This window comes from Phyllobates terribilis, unplaced genomic scaffold, assembly GCF_046119375.1.
Source record: "Phyllobates terribilis strain yellow unplaced genomic scaffold, ASM4611937v1 Scaffold_488__1_contigs__length_1352022, whole genome shotgun sequence".
In the NCBI taxonomy this organism is placed as follows: Eukaryota; Metazoa; Chordata; class Amphibia; order Anura; family Dendrobatidae; genus Phyllobates; species Phyllobates terribilis.
Window position 1 is genome coordinate 1,280,493 of NW_027363248.1, and position 23,508 is coordinate 1,304,000.

Below are 23,508 nucleotides of genomic sequence, written 5' to 3' on the forward strand. Positions count from 1 at the left end.
AGCTCCAAAATGCTTGCCTAATATGTCTGTTTATCCAAAAGGAAGTAAAAAGGGAGAGCTAGAAAGATAGCATTGCATCACATTACATGGCAATGCAATGCACAGTTGCTGAAGTTGAACCAAAATGAGCTTGTAATCTGGCTTCTGCAACTTTGAACATGAAAAATCCAATGAGGAGAAGAAAAGCAAAGCCAAAGAGTCCATCCCAAAATCCGACAAACAAGCAAAATGAACAAAAAACATTGAATTCAATTCTTTCTGATTTTAGAAACTGCATTAAAGGAGGGGTGCACCGGTCCTGGAGATACTGCAATACCAGGTCAATGCGTGGAGTGGACAGAGCAAGCTCTTTTTCCATCTCCCTGTTCTAAAAATCCATTTAATATATGGTCCCCAGATAGGGGACGTATCAGATATTAAACTGATAAGAACAGATACTACACTTGATCTTAGCCAAAAGGCCGAGAAGCGATAACCAGAATTGGTTTCAAACTACGGAGCCACCCAAGGATCCTGAAAAGTCCATTTATGGAGATGAGCTCCTGGACTCCCGTTAAGAAGACATGTTGTCAACCTCTAGATCCCTTACATGCCTGCACTTTTCGGCTTGCTGCTGCTGCAATCCACGCGTTTTAGATCTGCATAACTCCACCTCTTTAAACACAGCACCTTCACCCCCTGCTGTTCCCACCCGCCTCAACACCGTTGGAAGGGAGGAGAACCAATTAACGCGGGGGGTGGGGTGGAACGAGCAGCTGTCTACCCTTAGCAGGAGGGCTCCTGATTACATACCTCTCCTGCTGCTGCTGCTGCTGGCTGTCCAGCAGCAGACTGAAGGTGGCTGCTGCTGTGCACAGGTATATAAAGGCTCAGAGCCTATTATGACACGCGCAGCCAGCGTTCCATTGCCACATTCCATCTACTGCAGGCAGGATACCTGGCTGGCTGAATGTCGCTGAGAAGCTCACAGAGACCGCCATAAGCAACAGTTTAACAGAATGCCACAGACTAATCAACCAAACTTTTTGGGTTGGGTTCTCTTTTATAGTCTGCAGGCATTAAATGAAAGAAGTCAGTGTTCCAGCAGAAGGAGACAACGTTTCAGAAAAGGCATTGTAGCAAACCAAAAAAGAAATTTTAAGCGCAGCAGAGTAACCAGCGCACATACCTGTTAGCTCAGGTGAGTTTAAAAGGCTGCTGTTGATAACAAGGGCATTTGCTAAATAGATGGTGTGTGTGCAACAATATACTGAAAGGTCAATTATATTGTGCAGCTTATCTCACCACCTGTAGTTATTTAGGTGAAAGCTCAAAAATGCTTGCCTAATATGTCTGTTTATCCAAAAGGAAGTAAAAAGGGAGAGCTAGAAAGATAGCATTGCATCACATTACATGGCAATGCAATGCACAGTTGCTGAAGTTGAACCAAAATGAGCTTGTAATCTGGCTTCTGCAACTTTGAACATGAAAAATCCAATGAGGAGAAGAAAAGCAAAGCCAAAGAGTCCATCCCAAAATCCGACAAACAAGCAAAATGAACAAAAAACATTGAATTCAATTCTTTCTGATTTTAGAAACTGCATTAAAGAAGGGGTGCACCGGTCCTGGAGATACTGCAATACCAGGTCAATGCGTGGAGTGGACAGAGCAAGCTCTTTTTCCATCTCCCTGTTCTAAAAATCCATTTAATATATGGTCCCCAGATAGGGGACGTATCAGATATTAAACTGATAAGAACAGATACTACACTTGATCTTAGCCAAAAGGCCGAGAAGCGATAACCAGAATTGGTTTCAAACTACGGAGCCACCCAAGGATCCTGAAAAGTCCATTTGTGGAGATGAGCTCCTGGACTCCCGTTAAGAAGACATGTTGTCAACCTCTAGATCCCTTACATGCCTGCACTTTTCGGCTTGCTGCTGCTGCAATCCACGCGTTTTAGATCTGCATAACTCCACCTCTTTAAACACAGCACCTTCACCCCCTGCTGTTCCCACCCGCCTCAACACCGTTGGAAGGGAGGAGAACCAATTAAGGCGGGGGGTGGGGTGGAACGAGCAGCTGTCTACCCTTAGCAGGAGGGCTCCTGATTACATACCTCTCCTGCTGCTGCTGCTGCTGGCTGTCCAGCAGCAGACTGAAGGTGGCTGCTGCTGTGCACAGGTATATAAAGGCTCAGAGCCTATTATGACACGCGCAGCCAGCGTTCCATTGCCACATTCCATCTACTGCAGGCAGGATACCTGGCTGGCTGAATGTCGCTGAGAAGCTCACAGAGACCGCCATAAGCAACAGTTTAACAGAATGCCACAGACTAATCAACCAAACTTTTTGGGTTGGGTTCTCTTTTATAGTCTGCAGGCATTAAATGAAAGAAGTCAGTGTTCCAGCAGAAGGAGACAACGTTTCAGAAAAGGCATTGTAGCAAACCAAAAAAGAAATTTTAAGCGCAGCAGAGTAACCAGCGCACATACCTGTTAGCTCAGGTGAGTTTAAAAGGCTGCTGTTGATAACAAGGGCATTTGCTAAATAGATGGTGTGTGTGCAACAATATACTGAAAGGTCAATTATATTGTGCAGCTTATCTCACCACCTGTAGTTATTTAGGTGAAAGCTCCAAAATGCTTGCCTAATATGTCTGTTTATCCAAAAGGAAGTAAAAAGGGAGAGCTAGAAAGATAGCATTGCATCACATTACATGGCAATGCAATGCACAGTTGCTGAAGTTGAACCAAAATGAGCTTGTAATCTGGCTTCTGCAACTTTGAACATGAAAAATCCAATGAGGAGAAGAAAAGCAAAGCCAAAGAGTCCATCCCAAAATCCGACAAACAAGCAAAATGAACAAAAAACATTGAATTCAATTCTTTCTGATTTTAGAAACTGCATTAAAGAAGGGGTGCACCGGTCCTGGAGATACTGCAATACCAGGTCAATGCGTGGAGTGGACAGAGCAAGCTCTTTTTCCATCTCCCTGTTCTAAAAATCCATTTAATATATGGTCCCCAGATAGGGGACGTATCAGATATTAAACTGATAAGAACAGATTTTTTTTTTTTTTTTTTCCACTCAGATTACAAGTCCCATATTTACCATTTCATGCTTTGCAATGATTTCCAAATGGTATTAGGTTGTTATCCATCATTGTGGGTCATATATCCATTTTTACAATCTTATTTTATATATATACGTTTATATTATCACAATACAGTTATTCCATATTCTTTACATCACAACATTACAATCTTTACCATTACGATTTAAGGCAACATTCCTCTCTTCAGGCCATATGCTGCCAAGGCATTCAAAAGCCTTCCATCCAGAAACCGACCATCCCAAGCTTCTTCTACCTCTTTAGCCAACGACTGAGGTATTCTGTAAGTTGAAAAAAAACGATGCATATCGCTATAAATGTTATTCCACACTTTGCGCCTTAGACTAGCCTGACTCCCCCCTTCACAACTCTTTAGCATTTTCAACACTTCTTGTCTCTCCTCCATCTCCCTCATATTTTTTTCTGAAACATCCTTTGCTTTACTAGAGTCCTTCCCAGATGACAAAACTCCTTCAATTTCTTCTCTGGCTTCACATGCGACATCCTCTCTTTCTTCTTCACTAGTTTCTTCACCCTCCTCCTCCTCTTCCATATTACTTACAGCACCTTCCTTTTCATCCTGACTGGAGGACTCACTTTCCTCCTGATCTTCTGACTCCCTATCCACCTCCACTTCTTCTTCCAAGCTAGTATTTTCAATCTCAACGTCTGTGATATCACTCTCAGTATCTTCTTCCATATGATCACCTTCTTTTCTTATATCTCTTATTTGTTCCTCCTTCTTTTGAGATATGTTCTCTTCCGTTTCATCATGGGGGGCAGCTTCAGACTCTTCTTCTTTTCCATCTTCCTTGTCAACTGACTTCTCCTCCCTTTTATTGACAGGACAGCAATCATATAAATGACCACTGCCACCACATAGATTACATTTCTTACTTTTTTCACAATTCTCTGCCTTATGTCCCACTTCTTCACACTTGGCACACCACTGTAATGTACAGGAATCCTTTTCATGGCCATACTGTTTACAACGCCTACAAAACTTCGGCATACCTGTAAAGAACATATCTCCATTAACTGTCCCGATTTTGAATCTACTTGGTGGGAGTACCACAACACCATCCGAACTTTCCTTGAACTTGACCAGGAACCTCCACCTCGTGGTCCAAAAACCATATCGGTTAAACATTTTGCCAGCAGAACTCACTTTCTCACAGTACCGGGATAAAAAGGTCATGATCTCTTCTTCCAATATGAAAGGACTATACATCCTTATTACTATTAGCCTTTCCTTCCTAGGAAAATGCGACACAAAAAAAACACCTTCAAGTATCGAATCTTCCTTCACTAGATCCATTCTCTTCCAAAAGTCAGAAAAGATATCTTCTGAACAAAAAATAACATCATATATCCCTCTCTTCGGGAACTCCAACATAGACAAAACTTGTTTCATTTGAACTTCCAATAGTCCAAACAAAATCTTCTCTACCAAAAAAAACAAGCCAGACTTCTTCTTCTCTGGATCCAAAAAAATAAACCGCACTGCATTCTTCAATCTTGCAAAAACTGGGACCTCTTCACAGGTCAGCATATTTGGGCTTCTCCCGTCCATATCTTCACACCAAACGTGGCAAAAATCCTCCTCGCCTACTTAAAAAAAGCAGGCAGGCTGATCGCCCCTCGTTGCCCCGGGACTAATCCGGCTCCCCAAAAGCAGCAAGGGGGTGAAGCCGCACTGCTACATGCAGCGATCCCCCGAGGCCAAGGAGCCGGGTACCCAAGGCACCTCTCAGCCAAGACCAAGGCAGCAACCGGTAGATCACTGCACTTGATCTTAGCCAAAAGGCCGAGAAGCGATAACCAGAATTGGTTTCAAACTACGGAGCCACCCAAGGATCCTGAAAAGTCCATTTGTGGAGATGAGCTCCTGGACTCCCGTTAAGAAGACATGTTGTCAACCTCTAGATCCCTTACATGCCTGCACTTTTCGGCTTGCTGCTGCTGCAATCCACGCGTTTTAGATCTGCATAACTCCACCTCTTTAAACACAGCACCTTCACCCCCTGCTGTTCCCACCCGCCTCAACACCGTTGGAAGGGAGGAGAACCAATTAAGGCGGGGGGTGGGGTGGAACGAGCAGCTGTCTACCCTTAGCAGGAGGGCTCCTGATTACATACCTCTCCTGCTGCTGCTGCTGCTGGCTGTCCAGCAGCAGACTGAAGGTGGCTGCTGCTGTGCACAGGTATATAAAGGCTCAGAGCCTATTATGACACGCGCAGCCAGCGTTCCATTGCCACATTCCATCTACTGCAGGCAGGATACCTGGCTGGCTGAATGTCGCTGAGAAGCTCACAGAGACCGCCATAAGCAACAGTTTAACAGAATGCCACAGACTAATCAACCAAACTTTTTGGGTTGGGTTCTCTTTTATAGTCTGCAGGCATTAAATGAAAGAAGTCTTTGTTCCAGCAGAAGGAGACAACGTTTCAGAAAAGGCATTGTAGCAAACCAAAAAAGAAATTTTAAGCGCAGCAGAGTAACCAGCGCACATACCTGCTAGCTCAGGTGAGTTTAAAAGGCTGCTGTTGATAACAAGGGCATTTGCTAAATAGATGGTGTGTGTGCAACAATATACTGAAAGGTCAATTATATTGTGCAGCTTATCTCACCACCTGTAGTTATTTAGGTGAAAGCTCCAAAATGCTTGCCTAATATGTCTGTTTATCCAAAAGGAAGTAAAAAGGGAGAGCTAGAAAGATAGCATTGCATCACATTACATGGCAATGCAATGCACAGTTGCTGAAGTTGAACCAAAATGAGCTTGTAATCTGGCTTCTGCAACTTTGAACATGAAAAATCCAATGAGGAGAAGAAAAGCGAAGCCAAAGAGTCCATCCCAAAATCCGACAAACAAGCAAAATGAACAAAAAACATTGAATTCAATTCTTTCTGATTTTAGAAACTGCATTAAAGAAGGGGTGCACCGGTCCTGGAGATACTGCAATACCAGGTCAATGCGTGGAGTGGACAGAGCAAGCTCTTTTTCCATCTCCCTGTTCTAAAAATCCATTTAATATATGGTCCCCAGATAGGGGACGTATCAGATATTAAACTGATAAGAACAGATTTTTTTTTTTTTTTCGAAAGCCCGAATTCGTGTACAAAACCCGAGTGCGCTTAAAAAAGTGACAAGTGCCACAAAAAAAGTGCACTAGGATGCTGGTCTTCTTGAAACCCTCTCCAAAAGGAGAAGGGTCCCCCAAACCATTCCCCGTCCCTCCGAGCCAGAAGGCCACAGCGAGGAACAGGGACAAATAGCCACCTCCAGCCGGAGCCAGAGGCGACCCAATCTTACCCCCAGCACCTGCCCGAGTTCTCACCCGAGCAAGGCACTGGGAGCCAAAGACTGTGCTCCCCTCCCGGAAGAGGGGAGCCAACAACGCTCTCCTCCCGAAAGAGGAGAGCCAGGGGGGTTCAGGGGGGAGCGGAACCTGATGGCCACACACTCCCCCCCTAGACCTGCCAAGAGAGGAACCTGTAAGGGAACCGCATCCCGACAAAATCCTAGTAGGACGTGACACACGTGAATAAGTGAACACACAGTGACAAAGAAATTAAATAAATAGTGAAGGTTTCACAGTATAATACTGCCCGGACCTTCGACCGGGAATTGAAAAATTCCCCATCCTAAGGCCAGAAGGCCCGGAATAAGGGTGTGTGCGAAGAAAGAAAATTTGAAGTGCTTGTGCAAATGTGCCATAAACTCAAGTGGGGTTCCCAATCCCAGTGAGTTAAGGCACCCCAGGGTCACCACTCCTGGGGCACTTCACACTTCGGGCTTTCGATCTTCCCCGGAAAATGGCGTCGATCCTGGGGGGCCATGCTTTCCACCAGATGACTATATTAGCCACCTGGCGTACTAACAAGCGCCTAAACCCCAGTGTGCATAATGTATCAATCTACTAGGGCGGCCAACATCCAAAACCGCCTTTTCGAAAGATACTACACTTGATCTTAGCCAAAAGGCCGAGAAGCGATAACCAGAATTGGTTTCAAACTACGGAGCCACCCAAGGATCCTGAAAAGTCCATTTGTGGAGATGAGCTCCTGGACTCCCGTTAAGAAGACATGTTGTCAACCTCTAGATCCCTTACATGCCTGCACTTTTCGGCTTGCTGCTGCTGCAATCCACGCGTTTTAGATCTGCATAACTCCACCTCTTTAAACACAGCACCTTCACCCCCTGCTGTTCCCACCCGCCTCAACACCGTTGGAAGGGAGGAGAACCAATTAAGGCGGGGGGTGGGGTGGAACGAGCAGCTGTCTACCCTTAGCAGGAGGGCTCCTGATTATATACCTCTCCTGCTGCTGCTGCTGCTGGCTGTCCAGCAGCAGACTGAAGGTGGCTGCTGCTGTGCACAGGTATATAAATGCTCAGAGCCTATTATGACACGCGCAGCCAGCGTTCCATTGCCACATTCCATCTACTGCAGGCAGGATACCTGGCTGGCTGAATGTCGCTGAGAAGCTCACAGAGACCGCCATAAGCAACAGTTTAACAGAATGCCACAGACTAATCAACCAAACTTTTTGGGTTGGGTTCTCTTTTATAGTCTGCAGGCATTAAATGAAAGAAGTCAGTGTTCCAGCAGAAGGAGACAACGTTTCAGAAAAGGCATTGTAGCAAACCAAAAAAGAAATTTTAAGCGCAGCAGAGTAACCAGCGCACATACCTGTTAGCTCAGGTGAGTTTAAAAGGCTGCTGTTGATAACAAGGGCATTTGCTAAATAGATGGTGTGTGTGCAACAATATACTGAAAGGTCAATTATATTGTGCAGCTTATTTCACCACCTGTAGTTATTTAGGTGAAAGCTCCAAAATGCTTGCCTAATATGTCTGTTTATCCAAAAGGAAGTAAAAAGGGAGAGCTAGAAAGATAGCATTGCATCACATTACATGGCAATGCAATGCACAGTTGCTGAAGTTGAACCAAAATGAGCTTGTAATCTGGCTTCTGCAACTTTGAACATGAAAAATCCAATGAGGAGAAGAAAAGCAAAGCCAAAGAGTCCATCCCAAAATCCGACAAACAAGCAAAATGAACAAAAAACATTGAATTCAATTCTTTCTGATTTTAGAAACTGCATTAAAGAAGGGGTGCACCGGTCCTGGAGATACTGCAATACCAGGTCAATGCGTGGAGTGGACAGAGCAAGCTCTTTTTCCATCTCCCTGTTCTAAAAATCCATTTAATATATGGTCCCCAGATAGGGGACGTATCAGATATTAAACTGATAAGAACAGATACTACACTTGATCTTAGCCAAAAGGCCGAGAAGCGATAACCAGAATTGGTTTCAAACTACGGAGCCACCCAAGGATCCTGAAAAGTCCATTTGTGGAGATGAGCTCCTGGACTCCCGTTAAGAAGACATGTTGTCAACCTCTAGATCCCTTACATGCCTGCACTTTTCGGCTTGCTGCTGCTGCAATCCACGCGTTTTAGATCTGCATAACTCCACCTCTTTAAACACAGCACCTTCACCCCCTGCTGTTCCCACCCACCTCAACACCGTTGGAAGGGAGGAGAACCAATTAAGGCGGGGGGTGGGGTGGAACGAGCAGCTGTCTACCCTTAGCAGGAGGGCTCCTGATTACATACCTCTCCTGCTGCTGCTGCTGCTGGCTGTCCAGCAGCAGACTGAAGGTGGCTGCTGCTGTGCACAGGTATATAAAGGCTCAGAGCCTATTATGACACGCGCAGCCAGCGTTCCATTGCCACATTCCATCTACTGCAGGCAGGATACCTGGCTGGCTGAATGTCGCTGAGAAGCTCACAGAGACCGCCATAAGCAACAGTTTAACAGAATGCCACAGACTAATCAACCAAACTTTTTGGGTTGGGTTCTCTTTTATAGTCTGCAGGCATTAAATGAAAGAAGTCAGTGTTCCAGCAGAAGGAGACAACGTTTCAGAAAAGGCATTGTAGCAAACCAAAAAAGAAATTTTAAGCGCAGCAGAGTAACCAGCGCACATACCTGTTAGCTCAGGTGAGTTTAAAAGGCTGCTGTTGATAACAAGGGCATTTGCTAAATAGATGGTGTGTGTGCAACAATATACTGAAAGGTCAATTATATTGTGCAGCTTATCTCACCACCTGTAGTTATTTAGGTGAAAGCTCCAAAATGCTTGCCTAATATGTCTGTTTATCCAAAAGGAAGTAAAAAGGGAGAGCTAGAAAGATAGCATTGCATCACATTACATGGCAATGCAATGCACAGTTGCTGAAGTTGAACCAAAATGAGCTTGTAATCTGGCTTCTGCAACTTTGAACATGAAAAATCCAATGAGGAGAAGAAAAGCGAAGCCAAAGAGTCCATCCCAAAATCCGACAAACAAGCAAAATGAACAAAAAACATTGAATTCAATTCTTTCTGATTTTAGAAACTGCATTAAAGAAGGGGTGCACCGGTCCTGGAGATACTGCAATACCAGGTCAATGCGTGGAGTGGACAGAGCAAGCTCTTTTTCCATCTCCCTGTTCTAAAAATCCATTTAATATATGGTCCCCAGATAGGGGACGTATCAGATATTAAACTGATAAGAACAGATTTTTTTCTTTTTCATTTTGTTCTTATATTTCAGTTGTTATTTCTCTTCTAATATTTCTCTTGCCTTATAATCTGTTCATGCTACAAGGTTCCACAGATGAAAGTTCCATAGACTCTTGGCTCTTTTTTTCCCAATTCTCTTCAGATCTAACAGGTAATAAATATATATTTCACTTAGTGCTAATTTTATGCATTCACTTTCACTTATAAAATCTCTTTTAAAAAGCAATATGTTTCGGACTTTCCATAGCGCATTCTTTATTCCATTTATCATTATCCAAATGACTCTTTCTTTTTCTTTTGATTGACATGTAAAATTTCCATATAAAACTACTTCGTGATTTAAAAACTTAAGACCAGTAACAAACTTTAAGAGACTTCCAACTTCTTTCCAGACATTTTGGGCATAAAAACAGTTCCAAAAGGTGTGTAAAACTGTTTCCTCTCTAACACAGCCTGTTCTAGGGCATCTTGCAGTATTGCACAATCCCCTTCTGTGTTGAAAAAATCTAACAGGAACACATTCTTGCACTATTGCCCATGCCAAGTCTTTATATTCATTTGTTAGATAAGGTGCATAAGTCATTCTCCAAATTCTTCCACTTTTAGTGTAAGTAAAGTTTGCCACTGCTGTCATCGTTTCTTTTCTCTTTGTCTCTAGAGCCAGTCTTCTTGAATTTGACAGCATCTCCACATCTACTTCAGGTAAGTTATAAAGTCTAATTGTTTTTTCTAGTAAGACATATTGTTTTGGCGGTGTAATTAGGACAGGAGAATTTTGGGGCAATGTTATCCACTTTCTTTTCCTAAAGATATCTCCAGCTGCATATCTTAAGTAGAAAGACCAATGAGTTCTTAGATTGGTCATTTTGAAGCAAAAACTAAAGAACTTTAGGTACAAAAAATTTTTGATATTTGGGATATTCTTTCCACCATATTTATGCTGCTTGTACATTGTCTCTCTTCGAACCTTCTCCATTTTTGATCCCCACAGAAAAAGAAAAATTTGTCTCTGGAGAAACTTTACTGTGTTCTCATTCGGGGGGTACACCATACTTAAAAACAACATTATCGGCAACAACAAAGACTTAATGATCAAGTTTTTACCTTCCATTGATAATTTTCTGAGTTTCCATAAACTTATCTTCTTTTGCATTTTCTCCTTCACCAACTGCCAACTTTCTTCTCCATCATTCTTTTTTGTAAACACAACACCTAAAATTTTGATCTTATCACTTCTTATTTTAAGTTGAGGAATCTGCGCATCTGACCAATCACCGAATCCAAGACATTCGCTCTTCTCCAAGTTCAGTTTGAAGGCAGATGCTAAACAGAAAAAATCAGTAGTTCTTACTGCTCTTCTCAGCGATTGTTCTGAGTCGCACAGGATCGTGATGTCATCCATGTACCCCAGTGACTTAGTACTTAGTCCATTTCCACCTGGTATGGGTACACCTTTCACCATCTTATCTTTCCTCAACATTGCCAGTAGAGGCTCGATTGCGCAGATAAAGAGCAGAGGCGAAAGTGGGCATCCTTGTTTGACGCCCGACTTTAGAAAAACTTCTGAAGATAAAAAACCATTAATTAAAATCCTGCTAAAACTTCCATCATATAAAAGTGCAATGTGCTTAATAAAAACATCCGGGAATTTCATTTTCTTTAACACAGAATACAGGTACTTATGAGAGACTCTGTCGTACGCTTTCTGGAAATCAAGGGACAGAAGAGCTAGCTTTTGCTTCCTCTCTTGCTGATACCAAATTGCGTCCCGTATAATATTCAAGTTTTCTGCAATTGTACGACCAGGCACACCACATACCTGATCAGGATGCACGACCTTCTCTATCACCTTCTTCATTCTGTTCACCATGATTTTTGCCATAATTTTATAATCTACGTTGAGTAACGTGATTGGTCTCCAGTTCTCTAGATTAGTCTTATCTCCTTTTTTAAAAAGCAGGGTGACCACACCACTTCTCCAAGATTCAGGCAATTTGTCACATAAAAAGACAGCTTTAAAAATCTCAAACAGGTCGTCTTTTAAAATCTCCCAAAAAGTAAGATAAAATTCAATTTGTAGTCCGTCAGTACCCGGTGTTTTTCCTCTAGAAAAGCTTTTGATTGCACTTAGCAGTTCTTCTTCACAGATATCTTCAATCAACAACTCTTGATCTTGCTTTTCAAGGTGATTCTGCAATGAATTAAGAGCATCAGGTAAAAAATCAGCGTCAATTTTCTTTTCGCTAAAAAGATTTTGATAAAAAGTTTGCGCTTTGTCCAACAGTCCATCTTTAGTTGTTTCACCATCAAGTTCTTTAATTAATTCTTTGCGTTCTAAAGATTTTTTGAAAAAGAACCTGGAACATGTTTCATTTTTTTCCATATGTTCTACCTTGGCGTTGAAAATTATTTCTTTGCCTTTCTGTTCAATTGCTTTTTTAATGTCTTCTTTGACTTGTAAAATAACATCCTCCATATCTATCCCTGCATTTCTGAGTTTGTAACCTGTTTGCAGTTTTGTATTCAGGTCTTTAAACCATTTCTGATTCTGTCTGGCCTTCCTTTTGCCAGCTAAGAGAAAAAAATGTCTAATTTGAGACTTCACATACTCCCACCATTCTAGAATTCTTTTGTAATAATGTTTTTTCCCCTGTAGTTTTTTATAAAATTTCAAAAATTCCTCTTTTATACTTTCATCTTCCAGCAGCAGAGTGTTCAACTTCCAGACACCTCGCCCTTTCTCTAGACTGGGCAATTCCAAGTGAGTAATTAACGTTTTGTGGTCAGAAAAGATGTTACCTGTTAGATCCACTTTATTCACTTTAAAACTCTGTGATGTCAGAACAAAGTCAATTCTTGATTTTAGAAGATTGTTCTCCCAAGTGTATCCTGGTTCAGAGGTATTCTTTACTCTCCAGACATCATTCAGGCAAGTATCGTCGATTAGATTTTTTAACTGCATCTCAGTTTTGTCTTTCCTTCTAGTACCTGATGTCCTATTTTCATCAGACCGGATACAATTGAAGTCACCGCCAACCACAGTTGGTGTAGGACCAGGTATAAAGAGTTTGATGATATCTAATAAACTGGATCTTTCCTCTTTAATCGGAGATGCATAAACATTAATCAGCTTGAACTCGGATCCACAGTAACTCACATTAACAACTAGTGCACGTCCAGGTTCAACTTCAGTGAACGAGGTAACCTTAAAGTCTTTGTTTTTAAACAGGACGCCAACACCAGTAGCACGCGATCCATTTTCACCGGACCAGATGGAAGGTCCGTTCGCCCAATCTTCCCTTAGTTTGTTATAGTTAGGGTCATGGTCAATGCCGCATTCTTGAAGTAAAAAAATATCAGCATCTAAAGTCATCAGGTAAGAAAATAAAGCAGCTCTCTTGACAGAGCCCTTTAAACTCCTCACATTTAGTGAGGCAATTTTGAGTGTAGCCATAAATCATTTAAACAGAGCTTGAGTCCGTATCTGACATGAATCCGACCGGGGTAGAGGGACCCGCAGAAACGTCCGTGTCTGAGAATTCCTCGATGTTCACCGGATCAGATGGGTTTACAGGTTTAGGAACTGAGATGATCGGTTTAGGTGAGTAATTAGGGAGGACTATTTTCAAACGCCCAGCAGGTCTTTTGCTGGCGCTCTCTCCCTTAAACAAACTCGACTTCTCCTTTTTCCTTTTCCTCAAAACCTCCACGTCAATGTTAATCTCCTCCTCCTCCTCCTCACCACCAGCCTCCTTAGAAGACTCCTCTCCCATCTCCACTTCAGACTCAGCTGGATTCTCCTCCACCACATGACCATCTGGACTCTCCGACCAATCCTTGAGAACAATGCTATCCCCAGGCGGGTCCCCAGCAGTGTCCTTGGGCGGATCCCCAGAAGGGTTCCCGGGAGGGTCCTTGGATTTGTCTGTTTGTTCTTCAGGACTGGACCGCTTCGGAGGGGCTCCCCCCCGAGCTGCATCTGCATAGCTGAAGGTCTTTTTTCTCAACGGACAATCCCGAAAAGAGTGCCCAGGGATACGGCAGATATTACAGATCATCTGATTTGGGCAGTTCAGAGTGACATGTCCTTTTTGATAGCACTTCTTGCAAAGAGCGTTCTCCTCCTTGCAGCTCTCAAAGGAATGCCCAAAGTCCATACATTTTCTGCAAAAGATAGGCATCCCTGGATAGAAGAGTCTTCCTCTCTCTCTGCCAATCAGGAAGCTCTGAGGCGGATGAATGAGTCCACCAATTCCCAAACCTTCTCTCAGCTTCACGATGAACTTGTATTTTCCGGTCCACAACCTCTCAGAGTTCATGATTTTGTGAGAAAAGTGGACCTCAGAGCAATAGTTATGCAGAAACGCAGCCACATCCTTTTCAGAGACATGCGGATTGCTCATATGAACCACCACAGACTTCTCTTCTGCCAGGCAGAGGGTCACAAAACACAGTCCTTTAATATCTTCCTCCTGAAGTCTCAGCTTGATCTGATGGTAAAAATTCTGAGATGCCACTTCAGAGGTCAGGGTAAGCACAAAGCGTCCAGGAGCATCTTGAAGTGCCAGAATGTTCTCCCTTTTCACCTGCAGGATCTCAAGCAGGACCTTCCTCACGAAGAAAGACAGGGAGAACTTGTCACGGGCTCGCTCTTCAACTTCAATCTTGAAAGAGTTCTTGATCTTCAAGTCGCCAGCTCCAGCAGAACGGAGAGTAGCCGATGTCGCCATCGCCATATTCAGATAAGTCGATCGCCTTCTTGGTTCTCTTCAGCACGCACACCCCCTATAGCAGCAGGAGGCTTAAGACAGTAGAACTGCCGATGCCTCAAGGCCGAGGATGCGATAGGCTTTGGAGTCTTCCAGCAACAACACTTGGTCGTAGCCAAAAGGCCGAGAAGCGATAACCAGAATTGGTTTCAAACTACGGAGCCACCCAAGGATCCTGAAAAGTCCATTTGTGGAGATGAGCTCCTGGACTCCCGTTAAGAAGACATGTTGTCAACCTCTAGATCCCTTACATGCCTGCACTTTTCGGCTTGCTGCTGCTGCAATCCACGCGTTTTAGATCTGCATAACTCCACCTCTTTAAACACAGCACCTTCACCCCCTGCTGTTCCCACCCGCCTCAACACCGTTGGAAGGGAGGAGAACCAATTAAGGCGGGGGGTGGGGTGGAACGAGCAGCTGTCTACCCTTAGCAGGAGGGCTCCTGATTACATACCTCTCCTGCTGCTGCTGCTGCTGGCTGTCCAGCAGCAGACTGAAGGTGGCTGCTGCTGTGCACAGGTATATAAATGCTCAGAGCCTATTATGACACGCGCAGCCAGCGTTCCATTGCCACATTCCATCTACTGCAGGCAGGATACCTGGCTGGCTGAATGTCGCTGAGAAGCTCACAGAGACCGCCATAAGCAACAGTTTAACAGAATGCCACAGACTAATCAACCAAACTTTTTGGGTTGGGTTCTCTTTTATAGTCTGCAGGCATTAAATGAAAGAAGTCAGTGTTCCAGCAGAAGGAGACAACGTTTCAGAAAAGGCATTGTAGCAAACCAAAAAAGAAATTTTAAGCGCAGCAGAGTAACCAGCGCACATACCTGTTAGCTCAGGTGAGTTTAAAAGGCTGCTGTTGATAACAAGGGCATTTGCTAAATAGATGGTGTGTGTGCAACAATATACTGAAAGGTCAATTATATTGTGCAGCTTATCTCACCACCTGTAGTTATTTAGGTGAAAGCTCCAAAATGCTTGCCTAATATGTCTGTTTATCCAAAAGGAAGTAAAAAGGGAGAGCTAGAAAGATAGCATTGCATCACATTACATGGCAATGCAATGCACAGTTGCTGAAGTTGAACCAAAATGAGCTTGTAATCTGGCTTCTGCAACTTTGAACATGAAAAATCCAATGAGGAGAAGAAAAGCAAAGCCAAAGAGTCCATCCCAAAATCCGACAAACAAGCAAAATTAACAAAAAACATTGAATTCAATTCTTTCTGATTTTAGAAACTGCATTAAAGAAGGGGTGCACCGGTCCTGGAGATACTGCAATACCAGGTCAATGCGTGGAGTGGACAGAGCAAGCTCTTTTTCCATCTCCCTGTTCTAAAAATCCATTTAATATATGGTCCCCAGATAGGGGACGTATCAGATATTAAACTGATAAGAACAGATACTACACTTGATCTTAGCCAAAAGGCCGAGAAGCGATAACCAGAATTGGTTTCAAACTACGGAGCCACCCAAAGATCCTGAAAAGTCCATTTGTGGAGATGAGCTCCTGGACTCCCGTTAAGAAGACATGTTGTCAACCTCTAGATCCCTTACATGCCTGCACTTTTCGGCTTGCTGCTGCTGCAATCCACGCGTTTTAGATCTGCATAACTCCACCTCTTTAAACACAGCACCTTCACCCCCTGCTGTTCCCACCCGCCTCAACACCGTTGGAAGGGAGGAGAACCAATTAAGGCGGGGGGTGGGGTGGAACGAGCAGCTGTCTACCCTTAGCAGGAGGGCTCCTGATTACATACCTCTCCTGCTGCTGCTGCTGCTGGCTGTCCAGCAGCAGACTGAAGGTGGCTGCTGCTGTGCACAGGTATATAAAGGCTCAGAGCCTATTATGACACGCGCAGCCAGCGTTCCATTGCCACATTCCATCTACTGCAGGCAGGATACCTGGCTGGCTGAATGTCGCTGAGAAGCTCACAGAGACCGCCATAAGCAACAGTTTAACAGAATGCCACAGACTAATCAACCAAACTTTTTGGGTTGGGTTCTCTTTTATAGTCTGCAGGCATTAAATGAAAGAAGTCAGTGTTCCAGCAGAAGGAGACAACGTTTCAGAAAAGGCATTGTAGCAAACCAAAAAAGAAATTTTAAGCGCAGCAGAGTAACCAGCGCACATACCTGTTAGCTCAGGTGAGTTTAAAAGGCTGCTGTTGATAACAAGGGTATTTGCTAAATAGATGGTGTGTGTGCAACAATATACTGAAAGGTCAATTATATTGTGCAGCTTATCTCACCACCTGTAGTTATTTAGGTGAAAGCTCCAAAATGCTTGCCTAATATGTCTGTTTATCCAAAAGGAAGTAAAAAGGGAGAGCTAGAAAGATAGCATTGCATCACATTACATGGCAATGCAATGCACAGTTGCTGAAGTTGAACCAAAATGAGCTTGTAATCTGGCTTCTGCAACTTTGAACATGAAAAATCCAATGAGGAGAAGAAAAGCAAAGCCAAAGAGTCCATCCCAAAATCCGACAAACAAGCAAAATGAACAAAAAACATTGAATTCAATTCTTTCTGATTTTAGAAACTGCATTAAAGAAGGGGTGCACCGGTCCTGGAGATACTGCAATACCAGGTCAATGCGTGGAGTGGACAGAGCAAGCTCTTTTTCCATCTCCCTGTTCTAAAAATCCATTTAATATATGGTCCCCAGATAGGGGACGTATCAAATATTAAACTGATAAGAACAGATACTACACTTGATCTTAGCCAAAAGGCCGAGAAGCGATAACCAGAATTGGTTTCAAACTACGGAGCCACCCAAGGATCCTGAAAAGTCCATTTGTGGAGATGAGCTCCTGGACTCCCGTTAAGAAGACATGTTGTCAACCTCTAGATCCCTTACATGCCTGCACTTTTCGGCTTGCTGCTGCTGCAATCCACGCGTTTTAGATCTGCATAACTCCACCTCTTTAAACACAGCACCTTCACCCCCTGCTGTTCCCACCCGCCTCAACACCGTTGGAAGGGAGGAGAACCAATTAAGGCGGGGGGTGGGGTGGAACGAGCAGCTGTCTACCCTTAGCAGGAGGGCTCCTGATTACATACCTCTCCTGCTGCTGCTGCTGCTGGCTGTCCAGCAGCAGACTGAAGGTGGCTGCTGCTGTGCACAGGTATATAAAGGCTCAGAGGCTATTATGACACGCGCAGCCAGCGTTCCATTGCCACATTCCATCTACTGCAGGCAGGATACCTGGCTGGCTGAATGTCGCTGAGAAGCTCACAGAGACCGCCATAAGCAACAGTTTAACAGAATGCCACAGACTAATCAACCAAACTTTTTGGGTTGGGTTCTCTTTTATAGTCTGCAGGCATTAAATGAAAGAAGTCAGTGTTCCAGCAGAAGGAGACAACGTTTCAGAAAAGGCATTGTAGCAAACCAAAAAAGAAATTTTAAGCGCAGCAGAGTAACCAGCGCACATACCTGTTAGCTCAGGTGAGTTTAAAAGGCTGCTGTTGATAACAAGGGCATTTGCTAAATAGATGGTGTGTGTGCAACAATATACTGAAAGGTCAATTATATTGTGCAGCTTATCTCACCACCTGTAGTTATTTAGGTGAAAGCTCCAAAATGCTTGCCTAATATGTCTGTTTATCCAAAAGGAAGTAAAAAGGAAGAGCTAGAAAGATAGCATTGCATCACATTACATGGCAATGCAATGCACAGTTGCTGAAGTTGAACCAAAATGAGCTTGTAATCTGGCTTCTGCAACTTTGAACATGAAAAATCCAATGAGGAGAAGAAAAGCAAAGCCAAAGAGTCCATCCCAAAATCCGACAAACAAGCAAAATGAACAAAAAACATTGAATTCAATTCTTTCTGATTTTAGAAACTGCATTAAAGAAGGGGTGCACCGGTCCTGGAGATACTGCAATACCAGGTCAATGCGTGGAGTGGACAGAGCAAGCTCTTTTTCCATCTCCCTGTTCTAAAAATCCATTTAATATATGGTCCCCAGATAGGGGACGTATCAGATATTAAACTGATAAGAACAGATACTACACTTGATCTTAGCCAAAAGGCCGAGAAGCGATAACCAGAATTGGTTTCAAACTACGGAGCCACCCAAGGATCCTGAAAAGTCCATTTGTGGAGATGAGCTCCTGGACTCCCGTTAAGAAGACATGTTGTCAACCTCTAGATCCCTTACATGCCTGCACTTTTCGGCTTGCTGCTGCTGCAATCCACGCGTTTTAGATCTGCATAACTCCACCTCTTTAAACACAGCACCTTCACCCCCTGCTGTTCCCTCCCGCCTCAACACCATTGGAAGGGAGGAGAACCAATTAAGGCGGGGGGTGGGGTGGAACGAGCAGCTGTCTACCCTTAGCAGGAGGGCTCCTGATTACATACCTCTCCTGCTGCTGCTGCTGCTGGCTGTCCAGCAGCAGACTGAAGGTGGCTGCTGCTGTGCACAGGTATATAAAGGCTCAGAGCCTATTGTGACACGCGCAGCCAGCGTTCCATTGCCACATTCCATCTACTGCAGGCAGGATACCTGGCTGGCTGAATGTCGCTGAGAAGCTCACAGAGACCGCCATAAGCAACAGTTTAACAGAATGCCACAGACTAATCAACCAAACTTTTTGGGTTGGGTTCTCTTTTATAGTCTGCAGGCATTAAATGAAAGAAGTCAGTGTTCCAGCAGAAGGAGACAACGTTTCAGAAAAGGCATTGTAGCAAACCAAAAAAGAAATTTTAAGCGCAGCAGAGTAACCAGCGCACATACCTGTTAGCTCAGGTGAGTTTAAAAGGCTGCTGTTGATAACAAGGGCATTTGCTAAATAGATGGTGTGTGTGCAACAATATACTGAAAGGTCAATTATATTGTGCAGCTTATCTCACCACCTGTAGTTATTTAGGTGAAAGCTCCAAAATGCTTGCCTAATATGTCTGTTTATCCAAAAGGAAGTAAAAAGGAAGAGCTAGAAAGATAGCATTGCATCACATTACATGGCAATGCAATGCACAGTTGCTGAAGTTGAACCAAAATGAGCTTGTAATCTGGCTTCTGCAACTTTGAACATGAAAAATCCAATGAGGAGAAGAAAAGCAAAGCCAAAGAGTCCATCCCAAAATCCGACAAACAAGCAAAATGAACAAAAAACATTGAATTCAATTCTTTCTGATTTTAGAAACTGCATTAAAGAAGGGGTGCACCGGTCCTGGAGATACTGCAATACCAGGTCAATGCGTGGAGTGGACAGAGCAAGCTCTTTTTCCATCTCCCTGTTCTAAAAATCCATTTAATATATGGTCCCCAGATAGGGGACGTATCAGATATTAAACTGATAAGAACAGATACTACACTTGATCTTAGCCAAAAGGCCGAGAAGCGATAACCAGAATTGGTTTCAAACTACGGAGCCACCCAAGGATCCTGAAAAGTCCATTTGTGGAGATGAGCTCCTGGACTCCCGTTAAGAAGACATGTTGTCAACCTCTAGATCCCTTACATGCCTGCACTTTTCGGCTTGCTGCTGCTGCAATCCACGCGTTTTAGATCTGCATAACTCCACCTCTTTAAACACAGCACCTTCACCCCCTGCTGTTCCCTCCCGCCTCAACACCATTGGAAGGGAGGAGAACCAATTAAGGCGGGGGGTGGGGTGGAACGAGCAGCTGTCTACCCTTAGCAGGAGGGCTCCTGATTACATACCTCTCCTGCTGCTGCTGCTGCTGGCTGTCCAGCAGCAGACTGAAGGTGGCTGCTGCTGTGCACAGGTATATAAAGGCTCAGAGCCTATTGTGACACGCGCAGCCAGCGTTCCATTGCCACATTCCATCTACTGCAGGCAGGATACCTGGCTGGCTGAATGTCGCTGAGAAGCTCACAGAGACCGCCATAAGCAACAGTTTAACAGAATGCCACAGACTAATCAACCAAACTTTTTGGGTTGGGTTCTCTTTTATAGTCTGCAGGCATTAAATGAAAGAAGTCAGTGTTCCAGCAGAAGGAGACAACGTTTCAGAAAAGGCATTGTAGCAAACCAAAAAAGAAATTTTAAGCGCAGCAGAGTAACCAGCGCACATACCTGTTAGCTCAGGTGAGTTTAAAAGGCTGCTGTTGATAACAAGGGCATTTGCTAAATAGATGGTGTGTGTGCAACAATATACTGAAAGGTCAATTATATTGTGCAGCTTATCTCACCACCTGTAGTTATTTAGGTGAAAGCTCCAAAATGCTTGCCTAATATGTCTGTTTATCCAAAAGGAAGTAAAAAGGGAGAGCTAGAAAGATAGCATTGCATCACATTACATGGCAATGCAATGCACAGTTGCTGAAGTTGAACCAAAATGAGCTTGTAATCTGGCTTCTGCAACTTTGAACATGAAAAATCCAATGAGGAGAAGAAAAGCAAAGCCAAAGAGTCCATCCCAAAATCCGACAAACAAGCAAAATGAACAAAAAACATTGAATTCAATTCTTTCTGATTTTAGAAACTGCATTAAAGAAGGGGTGCACCGGTCCTGGAGATACTGCAATACCAGGTCAATGCGTGGAGTGGACAGAGCAAGCTCTTTTTCCATCTCCCTGTTCTAAAAATCCATTTAATATATGGTCCCCAGATAGGGGACGTATCAGATATTAAACTGATAAGAACAGATACTACACTTGATCTTAGCCAAAAGGCCGAGAAGCGATAACCAGAATTGGTTTCAAACTACGGAGCCACCCAAGGATCCTGAAAAGTCCATTTGTGGAGATGAGCTCCTGGACTCCCGTTAAGAAGACATGTTGTCAACCTCTAGATCCCTTACATGCCTGCACTTTTCGGCTTGCTGCTGCTGCAATCCACGCGTTTTAGATCTGCATAACTCCACCTCTTTAAACACAGCACCTTCACCCCCTGCTGTTCCCACCCGCCTCAACACCGTTGGAAGGGAGGAGAACCAATTAAGGCGGGGGGTGGGGTGGAACGAGCAGCTGTCTACCCTTAGCAGGAGGGCTCCTGATTACATACCTCTCCTGCTGCTGCTGCTGCTGGCTGTCCAGCAGCAGACTGAAGGTGGCTGCTGCTGTGCACAGGTATATAAAGGCTCAGAGCCTATTATGACACGCGCAGCCAGCGTTCCATTGCCACATTCCATCTACTGCAGGCAGGATACCTGGCTGGCTGAATGTCGCTGAGAAGCTCACAGAGACCGCCATAAGCAACAGTTTAACAGAATGCCACAGACTAATCAACCAAACTTTTTGGGTTGGGTTCTCTTTTATAGTCTGCAGGCATTAAATGAAAGAAGTCAGTGTTCCAGCAGAAGGAGACAACGTTTCAGAAAAGGCATTGTAGCAAACCAAAAAAGAAATTTTAAGCGCAGCAGAGTAACCAGCGCACATACCTGTTAGCTCAGGTGAGTTTAAAAGGCTGCTGTTGATAACAAGGGCATTTGCTAAATAGATGGTGTGTGTGCAACAATATACTGAAAGGTCAATTATATTGTGCAGCTTATCTCACCACCTGTAGTTATTTAGGTGAAAGCTCCAAAATGCTTGCCTAATATGTCTGTTTATCCAAAAGGAAGTAAAAAGGGAGAGCTAGAAAGATAGCATTGCATCACATTACATGGCAATGCAATGCACAGTTGCTGAAGTTGAACCAAAATGAGCTTGTAATCTGGCTTCTGCAACTTTGAACATGAAAAATCCAATGAGGAGAAGAAAAGCAAAGCCAAAGAGTCCATCCCAAAATCCGACAAACAAGCAAAATGAACAAAAAACATTGAATTCAATTCTTTCTGATTTTAGAAACTGCATTAAAGAAGGGGTGCACCGGTCCTGGAGATACTGCAATACCAGGTCAATGCGTGGAGTGGACAGAGCAAGCTCTTTTTCCATCTCCCTGTTCTAAAAATCCATTTAATATATGGTCCCCAGATAGGGGACGTATCAGATATTAAACTGATAAGAGCAGATTTTTTTTTTTTTTTTTTTTCGAAAGCCCGAATTCGTGTACAAAACCCGAGTGCGCTTAAAAAAAGTGACAAGTGCCACAAAAAAAGTGCACTAGGATGCTGGTCTTCTTGAAACCCTCTCCAAAAGGAGAAGGGTCCGACAAACCATTCCCCGTCCCTCCGAGCCAGAAGGCCACAGCGAGGAACAGGGACAAATAGCCACCTCCAGCCAAAGCCAGAGGCGACCCAATCTTACCCCCAGCACCTGCCCGAGTTCTCACCCGAGCAAGGCACTGGAGCCAAAGACTGTGCTCCCCTCCCGGAAGAGGGGAGCCAACAACGCTCTCCTCCCGAAAGAGGAGAGCCAGGGGGGTTCAGGGGGGAGCGGAACCTGATGGCCACACACTCCCCCCCTAGACCTGCCAAGAGAGGAACCCGTAAGGGAACCGCATCCCGACAAAATCCTAGTAAGGACGTGGACACACGTGAAAAAGTGGACACACAGTGACAAAAAAATTAAATAAATAGTGAAGGTTTCACAGTATAATACTGCCCGGACCTTCGACCGGGAATTGAAAAATTCCCCATCCTAAGGCCAGAAGGCCCGGAATAAGGGTGTGTGTGAAGAAAGAAATATTGAAGTGCTAGTGCAAATGTGCCATAAACTCAAGTGGGGTTCCCAATCCCAGTGAGTTAAGGCACCCCAGGGTCACCACTCCTGGGGCACTTCACACTTCGGGCTTTCGATCTTCCCCGGCCCAATGGCGTCGATCCTGGGAGGCCATGCTTTCCACCAGATGACTATATTAGCCACCTGGCGTACTAACAAGTGCCTAAACCCCAGTGTGCATAATGTATCAATCTACTAGGGCGGCCAACATCCAAAACCGCCTTTTCGAAAGATACTACACTTGATCTTAGCCAAAAGGCCGAGAAGCGATAACCAGAATTGGTTTCAAACTACGGAGCCACCCAAGGATCCTGAAAAGTCCATTTGTGGAGATGAGCTCCTGGACTCCCGTTAAGAAGACATGTTGTCAACCTCTAGATCCCTTACATGCCTGCACTTTTCGGCTTGCTGCTGCTGCAATCCACGCGTTTTAGATCGGCATAACTCCACCTCTTTAAACACAGCACCTTCACCCCCTGCTGTTCCC

The 23,508-nt window shown here is 44.1% G+C and overlaps 12 non-coding genes and 2 pseudogenes across 12 annotated transcripts; all 14 read right to left on the minus strand.

Annotated features, from left to right (window-relative positions):
* Positions 1-282: 282 nt before the first annotated feature.
* LOC141229899 (U2 spliceosomal RNA) lies at positions 283-473 on the minus strand. Its single transcript, XR_012296517.1, has one exon. It is a non-coding gene; the product is annotated as a U2 spliceosomal RNA (small nuclear RNA).
* A 1,115-nt stretch (positions 474-1,588) lies between these two features.
* On the minus strand, positions 1,589-1,779 carry LOC141229870 (U2 spliceosomal RNA). The gene has a single exon (XR_012296491.1). It is a non-coding gene; the product is annotated as a U2 spliceosomal RNA (small nuclear RNA).
* Positions 1,780-2,894: 1,115 nt separating this feature from the next.
* LOC141229995 (U2 spliceosomal RNA) lies at positions 2,895-3,082 on the minus strand. The gene has a single exon (XR_012296604.1). It is a non-coding gene; the product is annotated as a U2 spliceosomal RNA (small nuclear RNA).
* Positions 3,083-6,028: 2,946 nt separating this feature from the next.
* Positions 6,029-6,213, minus strand: LOC141229989 (U2 spliceosomal RNA). Its single transcript, XR_012296599.1, has one exon. It is a non-coding gene; the product is annotated as a U2 spliceosomal RNA (small nuclear RNA).
* A 788-nt stretch (positions 6,214-7,001) lies between these two features.
* LOC141230021 (U2 spliceosomal RNA) lies at positions 7,002-7,093 on the minus strand (annotated as a pseudogene).
* Positions 7,094-8,208: 1,115 nt separating this feature from the next.
* LOC141229872 (U2 spliceosomal RNA) lies at positions 8,209-8,399 on the minus strand. The gene has a single exon (XR_012296492.1). It is a non-coding gene; the product is annotated as a U2 spliceosomal RNA (small nuclear RNA).
* Positions 8,400-9,514: 1,115 nt separating this feature from the next.
* On the minus strand, positions 9,515-9,696 carry LOC141229979 (U2 spliceosomal RNA). Its single transcript, XR_012296590.1, has one exon. It is a non-coding gene; the product is annotated as a U2 spliceosomal RNA (small nuclear RNA).
* Positions 9,697-15,689: 5,993 nt separating this feature from the next.
* On the minus strand, positions 15,690-15,880 carry LOC141229874 (U2 spliceosomal RNA). The gene has a single exon (XR_012296494.1). It is a non-coding gene; the product is annotated as a U2 spliceosomal RNA (small nuclear RNA).
* A 1,115-nt stretch (positions 15,881-16,995) lies between these two features.
* On the minus strand, positions 16,996-17,186 carry LOC141229919 (U2 spliceosomal RNA). Its single transcript, XR_012296536.1, has one exon. It is a non-coding gene; the product is annotated as a U2 spliceosomal RNA (small nuclear RNA).
* Positions 17,187-18,301: 1,115 nt separating this feature from the next.
* LOC141229875 (U2 spliceosomal RNA) lies at positions 18,302-18,492 on the minus strand. The gene has a single exon (XR_012296495.1). It is a non-coding gene; the product is annotated as a U2 spliceosomal RNA (small nuclear RNA).
* A 1,115-nt stretch (positions 18,493-19,607) lies between these two features.
* On the minus strand, positions 19,608-19,798 carry LOC141229876 (U2 spliceosomal RNA). The gene has a single exon (XR_012296496.1). It is a non-coding gene; the product is annotated as a U2 spliceosomal RNA (small nuclear RNA).
* A 1,115-nt stretch (positions 19,799-20,913) lies between these two features.
* On the minus strand, positions 20,914-21,104 carry LOC141229878 (U2 spliceosomal RNA). The gene has a single exon (XR_012296497.1). It is a non-coding gene; the product is annotated as a U2 spliceosomal RNA (small nuclear RNA).
* Positions 21,105-22,219: 1,115 nt separating this feature from the next.
* Positions 22,220-22,404, minus strand: LOC141230005 (U2 spliceosomal RNA). The gene has a single exon (XR_012296612.1). It is a non-coding gene; the product is annotated as a U2 spliceosomal RNA (small nuclear RNA).
* A 796-nt stretch (positions 22,405-23,200) lies between these two features.
* On the minus strand, positions 23,201-23,292 carry LOC141230022 (U2 spliceosomal RNA; annotated as a pseudogene).
* Positions 23,293-23,508: the final 216 nt, after the last annotated feature.